Source organism: Coptis chinensis, chromosome 5 (assembly GCF_015680905.1).
Source record: "Coptis chinensis isolate HL-2020 chromosome 5, ASM1568090v1, whole genome shotgun sequence".
Taxonomy (NCBI): domain Eukaryota; kingdom Viridiplantae; phylum Streptophyta; class Magnoliopsida; order Ranunculales; family Ranunculaceae; genus Coptis; species Coptis chinensis.
Genome location: NC_141460.1, coordinates 35,742,060 through 35,752,545, shown reverse-complemented (window position 1 = coordinate 35,752,545; position 10,486 = coordinate 35,742,060). Strand labels below are relative to the sequence as shown.

Sequence of the window (10,486 nt, the reverse complement as noted above, 5' to 3'; positions counted from 1 at the left end):
AAATCAATAGATGTTTCGTCGGGGTCCTCATTTTGCATAATGAATACTTGCTTAGGTAGCAAGTCTTCATACTCAATATGTGGAGCAACCGAAAGGTCTACAATTGGTGTGGACTCAAGGATGGTGTTGACTTCCTCTAAGTAGGAGTCATTTACAAAATCTGAAGTTCCAAAAGAATGGAATTTGTACATATTGTTTTCAGGAAACGTGTTGTTAAAATAATCTTGAGCGAAGCTCTCGATCATGCTAACCTCCCCATCTATAGACGAATCTGGTAATTGCTTCATCATTTTAAAAACATTTACCTCAACTGTAAGATGGCCAAAAGATAAGGACATCTTACCATCGCAGTAATTAATAAGTGCGTTGGCAGTTGCCAAGAAGGGGCGCCCTAAGATGATCGGTACAGAGTCGTTGGCGACTTCTGTATCGAGGATAACAAAATCAGCAGGATAGTAAAAATCCTGAACCTTAATAAGCACGTTTTCCACTACACCCTTAGGATACTTAATTGACTGTCCGCTAATTGCAACGCGTTTTTTTTATGCGTTGCATTTCCTGTAGACCTATTTGTTTATACAAGTAATACGGGGAGTAAGTTAACACTCTCCCCGTGTCTAATAAAGCGGTCGTCGTGTGGGAATCTCCTAAGGTGCATTTTACAAGATGGGGCGACCGGGTCCTTGCACTTAACAATTCCATTATTTTTGGATAAAGTTGGGAATTGTTCAGTTAAAAAGGCGTCTTTAGGTATGTTGGTCTTACGCCTAGTAGTGCACAACTCTTTAAGAAACTTAGCGTGATTAGGTAGCTTTTTAATAGCTTCTAAAAAAGGAAGGTTTATCGTTAGATTTTTGAAAACGTTCCTAATCTCCTCAAAGTTTGTATCCCTGGTTAGCATGGCTAATTTTTTAGGGAACGGTGGTTTCGCTCTATATTTAACGTATGGCTCGACTTGATGTGTTACCTTGGCTTTCTGTTTCTTAGTTTGTTGTTTAACTGGTACCTCTACAGTGGTAGGGTCTTCAGTTTCTACTTCGGTATCTAGTTTGATATCCGGTGTAGGGAGTACTGATGGGGTAACTATAGGCATAGTTACTTTGTTATCAACCACTCTTCCAGAACGGAGAGTGGTGATGGCATTCAGGTCGCCTACTATTCTCGTTTCCGTACTAGTATTACCGTTTACCTCAAAGGCTGTGTTTGTTGTTTTAGGGTTGGGTATCGCTTGTCCTGGAAGCACGCCTTTTGGTTGGGCTTTCTCTTGGGCTAACTGTTGTATGCCCTGATTTATGGATTGTAAGATCTGTTGGTTTGATTGAGTCATTGATTGGAAAAGTTGTTGGGTAACCTGTATAAAGGCGCCTATACGATCCGGATGTGATTGTGTAGTAGTCACAGTGGTGCGACCGAACTATATCACGTTGATTATTTATGGGTGGGTTGTGATAGTTACTATTGTTAACCTAACGATACCTCTATTGGTATTATAACTATTATAATTACTCGACCTTGTGCTAAACCTTGTCGGGTTGCGCTTTGGTTGTTATAATTATTATAATTTCCCCTGACTTAGTCCCCTGGCCTTGCCTAGGTGGAGCTTGATTATAGTTGTTTGCTTGCCTAACATTTTGGATATTAGACCACGGAGGTGAAACTTGTTGATTGTTTAGCCAACTAAAGTTAAGGATGTTGTCTCCATAGGGCATTAGGAATAGGATAGTTATTAATGGAGTAAACATTATCTTGCTCTAATTGTTGTTGTTCATCAGGCTTAGAGGACAATAGGAGTCGGGTGCTCGGGACTCAAACAGACATTACATGGGTTGGAGTTAACATTCATGACGGGATAGGCTTTTGTTGCACGAAATAGCCTCAACCTTTTAGTTAGAGATTCGATTAAATTTTTAAGTTCTAGATCGGGTTTCATCTCAAACATACCGGCGGCCTTAACTGTTGAAAAAGAACTAACAGAGCGGGGGATATCATCACTACCCCCAATTGTTATTACGTTTAGTTTGATCTTCTAAAAATTTGTAAGCCTTCGAGGCTCTTTTACTTAGGAAACTACCCCCATTCATTATGTCAAGGACTTCTTTATGGTGACGTTGAAGTCCTTTGAAAAAGGCACGAACTAACGTGTATTTTGCTAGGTTATGGTGTGGACACTCAATAAGCAGATCGGTGAAACGATTCCAAGCCTCAGAAAACGATTCATGAGGATTTTGTTGGAAAAAATGAATCTTGGAAATCATCTCATCCGTCTTTAGGGGTGGGTAAAAATGTTCCATAAACAGCTGAACAAGTTTAGCCCACGAGTCCACAGAGTTAGGCGCTTGGGCAGTTAACCAAGACGCCGCCTTATCGGCTAAGGTGAAAGGGATAACCCTCAGTTTAATTTGTTCCGCACCAACCGTAGGATGATGGAATGTTGTAATGACTTGTTCAATCCTACGCATGTGTTGATAAGGTTTTTCATGGTCTAAACCATGGAAAACGGGTAACAAATTAAATATGTTTGGGGAATTCGAAAATCCCCACCGGGTCTGCTATAACGATGCAAGATTTAGGGCTATCGCCAAGGCTTTGTAAAAGTCGGAGAGAGGAGTCTCTTTTCTTCAAACAATTGTGGTCGGTGTGGTTGGTGGGATTGTAGTTAGAGGTGTAGTGATTGGTATACTCGATAGATTTGTTTGTTGACGTTGACGGTTAATTACGCTCGGTGTTTTTCTCCCACTGCACCTTAATCTCATGCAAGTCTAAGTCTAAACATGACAACAATCCAAACAATCTTGATATATTAGTATGAACCTCTAACCGAAGATGCGAGGTATGGAAGAAAGGAATACCTGATAAGCGTCCTTGCTTCGCTTATGAATAGCGTCTTGTTTACGTGTTGTTCAAAAAATAACAAGTTAGAACACCTGAAAAACTTAAAAAATTGAAGTTCAAAACAAACCAGAGAAATTCGAAAAATTTTGCTTAGTATGCGCAGTGCACTTCGCGATAGAAGCGTCGCTCCGTGTTCCAGTAAGTTAGCGCGGGTCACGCCGGTATGAGGGCGGTCACGCGCTTCGTGGTCCAAGAAAATTAGGCTGGTGGTCGCTTCGTGTTCCAGGCTCTAGGCTAGCAAGTGCCCTTATAGGCGCCGGGTCGCTATTAAATTTTTCGAATTTTTCAACGGTGAAACGGATAACCACAGTATGAATCAAACAAGGGTGGGTGGGTTTAATGGGACTTAAAAATGACTAATTCTACTATAAAAATAATGCTAAAGTGCAACTAAGATGGCAGTGGCGCCATTTGATAAAAGATAAAATTGAATAGTCTACCTACGAAATAAACGATGAACTCAAAACATAAGTAAACTAAAACTATTTATGCGTGTCTATTTTTATCAAAGTTTCTACTCTCAATTCTATCGAAATAGAGTGGAGTAACAAATTCGTTCCACTCCTAGTGCTCTAGCATGGAATGTTTTCTAATCTAATTAGTCGGTCTTAAGTCTAATGAGAGCTTTACGAAGGGTGTTATACTACGATACAATATGAAATTGATTATGTTGAATTTAAACTACGAATGCTATGGAAATATGATTGTTTTTGAATCTAGATAAAGGATTAGAGGGGAATTGAATCCACCTCGAATCCAACTTAATAACCTAGCATAGATTCTTGTATCTCGATTCTTACGCGTTCTTCTGTGGCAAGAATTTCGAGTTCTAATCCCTAGTGTTCATGACATTTCTACCAAATACTAACTAGCATGTGAGGTCGTCCACCCATTCTCATGGCGAATCACGACCTTCTAGAGTGGAATAGATTCTACAATGTTTCTACACTATACTACTAAGTTTTCATCAAAGCTTCATCAACCCCTCTAATGGAGGTTTTAGCCTTTAGTCATCAAACCATCATTTCCCATTGAATTATAACTACTCATCATATTAAAATTCTAACTTAACTAAATTAACTAACAATGTTTCAATCTACTTAAACTACGAAATGATAATCAACAAGAATTAAAACTAGATCTATAAATTGAGATGACAAAAATCGAAATTAACAAAATAGCTATTTTATTTATCTAATCAATCAAGAACAATGATTCAAAGACTTAATCTAAAACAAGAATTGAAAATAGAACTAAAACTTAATTAAAATACTGGAAACTAGATCTAGAATTATCTATATTGTTTAGGTCTAACTAGCTACCATTAACAAAGAGCTAAGCTTTGGTTTTTATACTTTCAGATCCAAAAATCATGGGCTTGGAGCCATGTTTTGGGCCAGAGAATCAGGCCCAAAACCCAATTCTTTCAGTCCAAAAAGGCCTCTTCAGCTGCAGTTGGCTTCAACAGACTTTTCCTCCACTTATGCTCCTCTGATTGGGTCAAGGCTTGGACCATTGGAAAGCTCTTTCCGAGCCGATCGTTTTGACATAAGGTAGGCCCCATTCCGAGGTCTGAATCTAAAGATACGGCCTTCAGAAGTTCTACTGACTTGTGTGCTGTTTCTGCCCGTGTCGACTTTTCAGCTTTTGACCGGGCTTTAGGAAGGCTTTGTCTTCTTGAATCTTGGCCTTTAATCACGGAACTACTTAGTAACCGACCTTTGCTCCTTTATCTCACTAAAGTGGCACATTTCTGCACATAATGGACTTTGAAACCTAAAATGCATAAAAACACGTAATCAGTGTTAACTCTTAATTATTACTCACATAATTGGTCTAAAAGTATGACTGTTACAGGGTTAAAACTACAGTTTTGGGCTCTTATCAGCTAGCTTGTTACATTCTCTATAAATATGGACAATAAAAAAAACTTCAAATGTTGTTGCCATTCTTCTCAAGCTCACCATCAGATGTATTGTTTCCCATGGGTATACATTCTTTGTGATGAATGCTACCACATTTTGCGAGTCGGTTTGTGCCTTCAATCTTGTAACTCCATATTTCATCGCCAGTTGTAATACTTGCTCTACACCTTCAAGCTCTATTATCGCAATGCTATTATACTCTGACCTTCCATGTGCAGCCGTTATCACCTCTCCATTCTCATTACGTATAGCAGCTGCCCATCCCCCTCCATTACTTGTTAACGTGCCATCTGAATTCATATTATATATTCCTTCTGGAGCTCTTTCCCACTTGCATTTGATTCGTCTGATTCATCTTTCCATCACTTCCATATTCCACCTATTCATGAATTCATCTCTTTCAGGCCCTCTGTCCATTTTGATGTTCATGGATATTAGTTTTGTTTTGACGTCTGTGATAACAAGCTTCACTTTTGTGGCTACTAACGAAACTTTGTTTTCAAATATTCTGCTGTTCCTTTCCCGCCAAATCCAATAATGGTATCTTGTGAACAGTAATCGAAATGCATCTTGTTTCCCTCCTTTACCTTCACTCACCTTGATAACCCACTGTATCTCTTCATTCCACGTTGTTGATCTTCTCCTTGAGTATCCCGCTCTCATTATCAGTTCCGCCAATACATACTGAGCATAAGTACATTCAAAGAACAGGTGGTTTTCTGTCTCTATTTCTCTCCAACATATATAGCACGCAGGTATCATCCTGTATCGTCTTCCATTCTCTCAACTTCTGCAAAGTTTTCATTCCTTTTTTGAGTGCCATCCATGTTATAAAAGAATGCATGGGTATTCAGTTTGTAAACCACACAATGCTATACCAACTTACTGGAACTTTCGTACCTCTGACACTGTCATATAAGTGTCCTTCATAGTGTAGCTTCCTTGCTGAGACTGAGCCCACACTATTTGGTCTTCCTCTCCTGTGATCTTTACTTCATCAAACATATCTGTTATTATTCCAGGTAAACAAATATGGCTTGGCACCCTCCATCTCCCATTCTCTATTATAGACGATATTGTAGCATTCATGTTACATGTGGATCTATATCGCAGCTCCTATGGGAAGTATTCCTTAAGAATTCCTGCTGGGTGCCAAGGATCTTGCCACATACTTGTGTTGTTTCCATCCCCTATTAGGTGCATAGCAAAGAAAGCCACATCCTTTCTAAGCTTCAAAATATTTCACCATGCCCAGGAGAAATCACTTGGTATCGTGATTTGCCAGAAGTTTCTCCCCTTGATAAGGTTCCTCTTTACCCATTGTACCCATAAGCTGCTTCTATCACTTACTATGTTCCATATATGCTTCGTAGTTGCTGCTTGATTTACCCTTGCCAAGTCTCGAATTGCTAGCCCCTCATCATATGGGTAGCATATTTCCTCCCATCCTATCAGTGCATGTGATAGAGAACAATATGTACCATTCCAAAGGAAGTTCCTGCATATTCTGTTCATCTCTTCTATTGTTTTTTGCGGGATAATAAACAATGACATCCAGTATACGCTCAAACTATTAAGAACCGATTTTATGAGCTGAACTCTTCCTGCATAAGAGAGAAAACATCCCTTCCAACTCTACACCCTGTCTGCGAGCTTTGTTATCATAAGACCACAATCCACAGATGTTAGCCTTGTAGTTATCAGTGGCAGCCCTAGGTACTTAACTGGTAGTGTGCCTTCTTGAAACTCTAGTATTGCCTGAACCTCTGTTATCACATTTGACTCCATTCCCGAGCAAAACAACTGACTTTTACTCAGATTTACCTCCAATCCTGTACATTGTCTCTTAACATTGTCTCTGGACAAGGTGTGGCAGCTGATCCTCAAAAAATAGCTTGCATGCTAAATTGGCCTATCCTGTCGACACTCAAAGGCATTCGATCTTTTCTTGGTCTTACGGGTTATTATAGGAAATTTATTTGCAATTATGGCCTTATCAGTGCACCATTGACTCAGTTATTAAAGAAGGGGGCCTTTACATGGACTGAGGACTCCACGAAGGCTTTTACAGCATTGAAGCACGCTATGACTTTAGCCCCTGTTTTGGCTTTGCCTGATTTTTCTAAGTCATTTTTTATTGAAAGTGATGCAAGTGGCAGTGGTATTGGTGTTGTACTTATCCAGGAGCAGAGACCAATAGCTTTTACTAGTAAGATGTTGGCCAATCGACATCGAGGGTTTATCAATTTATGAGAAAGAAATGCTAGCGATTCTCCATGTTGTTTCCAAGTGGTGAGCTTATCTTGTTGGGCATCATTTTACCTATGGGTGTTTCTTTTTGCCGAATTTCCAATTGTGCCGAAATCCGACCCAAAATTGGTCCGGCTCTGGCTATAGTTTTCATGGTCCGATATCCGATTTTTCGATTTATGAAAATTCCGAAAAAAAATTGGATCGGATTCAGATATAACTCTAAAAACCGATCTGATCCGAAAGTTCTGATATATAGTCGATCTGAAATTTCCGATATTATTGCCAATTTATTCCAAAAATATGTACTTATAAACTAATAAATCTCCATTGTCCACTTGATTAGATCTCGGCCGTTCATTAATTTTCTAGTTTTTGTACTTCCAAAAACAAAACAAACAACATAACCTAGCCGATACTTGACTCCCTCTCTTCTCCACTCCTCTCAAACACTTCTCTCCCTCACCATTTTTCATTTTTTTTTTGTCCTTGGTAAGTAGAAATCATTAGTTTTCCATAAGAACTATTAGCTTTCTATAATTGTTTAGTTTAGTTTAGTTTTCATTAATGCAAATCTCCCCTCCTCTCAAACAATTCTAATGATTTTCCCGTTTTGTTAGTTCCTTACATGTAAAGTCTTGTTTTTTTGAAGTTCCAAAGTGTTTTATTGCTATTGTATATTTTGAAATTTAGTGATGTCAAATTTTTTTTCCAAAAATAATTGAAAGTAAAGAGATATGGTGAAAAACTGAAAATTTACCAAGTATTCCGAAATTTCTGAAATTGGAAATATATTTTGAATCCGAAAAAAAATTGGATCGGATTTGGCTAGCATATTAGGTTCCAAAAAAATTTGGAAAAAAATCGGAAGGAGGTTAATCCGATCCAATCCGAAGTCACCCCTAATTTTACCATATACACAGACCACAAGAGTATTAAGTACATGCTAGATCAACGACTAACTACCCTGTTCAAGAAAGGTGGACTGCAAAATTAATGGGATATGACTTCACAATTGTCTACAAAAAGGGCTGCCAAAATCTAGTAGCACTCTATCCCGTATGCACTAGGATTGTATGATATATGCTATTTCCTTTCCAGTTTCTTCTTGGTTAGATGCTATCAAGGATAGTTATGCTTCTGATAACCATATTCAAAAGTTTATTCAGATTCTTCAATCTGAACCAATTACTAAGCCAAATTACTCGTGGAGCGATAATGTTCTTCGATACAAAGGGCGCATTGTCCTATCTGCGGGGTCTCCTTTATGCATTGAAGCTTTACAATTGATGCATTCATCCCCTATGGTTGGTCACTTTGGATTCTTTAAAACTTACAAGCGTGTATCCCGCAATTTTTACTAGAAAGGTATGCGAGCAGCAATCAAACAATTCATTGTTGAATGTGAGATTTGTCAACACAATAAAAGCGAATCAGTTTCACCTCGGGGGTTATTACATCCTCTACCGATTCCTGACCAGATTTGGGTTGATGTTTCAATGGATTTTATTGAAGGCTTGCCTCGGTCCAGTGGCAAGGACTGTATTTTTGTGATAGTGGATAGGTTATCCAAAGCAGCTCATTTCGTCCCCCTCACACATTCTTATACAGCAACACAAGTCGCCCAAGCGTATATAGAAAATGTTTTCAAGCTTCATGGAATGTCATGGAGTACTATCGTCAGTGATAGAGACCCTATCTTCACTAGTCGGTTTTGGGCTGAGTTCTTCAAACTTCATGGTGTGGAACAACGTATGAGTACTGCTTATCATCCTCAAAGCGAAAGACAAACTGAAGTTGTGAATCAATGTTTGGAGATTTATCTAAGGTGCTTTAGTGGTTTACAACCACGTCAGTGGGTACGTTGGTTACCATGGGCAGAATATTGGTACAATACTAGTTTCCACACTTCCACAAAAATGACACCATATGAAGCAGTGTATGGTCAGGCTCCACCTTCCATTCACTTGTATACTTCTGGGACTTGCAAGGTCATTCAGGTTGATTGGACTCTCCGTGATCGCGATAGTATCTTATGCCTCTTAAAGGACAACCTCTCACATGCCCAAGAACGCATGAAGTTGACTGCTGATAAACACCGTATTGAAAGAGAATTCCTTGTTGGTGACTGGGTTTATCTACGTTTGCATCCTTACCGCCAATCTTTAATATCAATGCGTGTGAATCTTAAGCTCTCTCCTCAATTCTACTGGCCATTCAAAGTGCTTCAAAAGATAGGTCCAGTATCATATAAACTAGAGCTCCCTTCATCCAGTAAAATTCACCCAGTGTTTCATGTTTCACTCCTCAAGAAGGTTGGTGCTTCCAACATAATACTGCAAGACTTACCTCCCATTACCGATGAAGGAGTGATACAAGCAAAACCTCTTGCTATTTTGGATAGAAAATGGTCAAAACCAACAACTCAACTGTTACTGAAGTCCTGGTGCAATGGGAAGGTTCTTCTCCAGAAGATGCAACTTGGGAAAAATGGAACTCCTTTGCCTTCAAGTTTCCATCCTTCTAACCTTGAGGACAAAGTTGTTTTCCATATGGGGTGGAATGATAGGATTAGTAACTTGGTATTTCTTTCATTATATTAGTTATGGGCCTAGGCCTGTTGTAATGTGGGCGCACTATATAAGTGTGACTTAGACTATGAGTTAGAATATGAAATAATATTACCCATTTTCTTACTTATATGTTTTTCTTATTTTCCTTTTTCCTTCCCTATTTTCTATTTCTCTCTCAATCTCCTACTTTTCACATCTAGGTTCTTATCACAGCGCCAACTAATTAAAACGATTCTTGAATCAACTCCTAAAGAGTTAGTTCCATCTGTGACCACCCATGCCACTCATGACGAAGCTCGACTCTTTCCATGTAATTCCTGCAAATGCTATTTAAGTTGTAACTATCGTATCTATTATCAAAAGACTTTTGATTAGCTATACTTGAGTGTTTATTTTGAGTAAAACTTTGCTAAATTTGTTTCAAAATAATCAAGTATATGTGCTATGAGTTTTCTTAACTCTTGACTCTAATGGCCCTAAGCTTATCTGGACAATAAAGAAGATCGTGGAGGAAAGGAGGGTGTGCCCCTGTTTCAGTTCCTGTAAAGCTGATGCATAAAACGACACTTAGACAAAAGGCATTAGAACTGCTCTCAGTTAGATAAAAATTCAAACTAACTATAAACTTTCTCAATCACACACAAGAAACAACACATGAGATATTTCACTTTGGAGAAAGCTTTCTTAAGGTTTCCATATGAGTTGCCAACATATGGGATCTTTCACCCAGCATCCTACCAGAAAAATAATAAAAGAATCAACACTCTGAAAAGAGAGAAAACTTTTATTGAAAATACTTGTACAAATTCAGTGTTCCATGGTTTAACAAAGATGTACTTCACCATA

General features: G+C 38.7%; 1 non-coding gene across 1 annotated transcript; it reads left to right on the top strand.

Annotated features, from left to right (window-relative positions):
- Nucleotides 1-2,151: 2,151 nt before the first annotated feature.
- Nucleotides 2,152-2,258, top strand: LOC147497407 (small nucleolar RNA R71). Its single transcript, XR_015197209.1, has one exon. It is a non-coding gene; the product is annotated as a small nucleolar RNA R71 (small nucleolar RNA).
- Nucleotides 2,259-10,486: the final 8,228 nt, after the last annotated feature.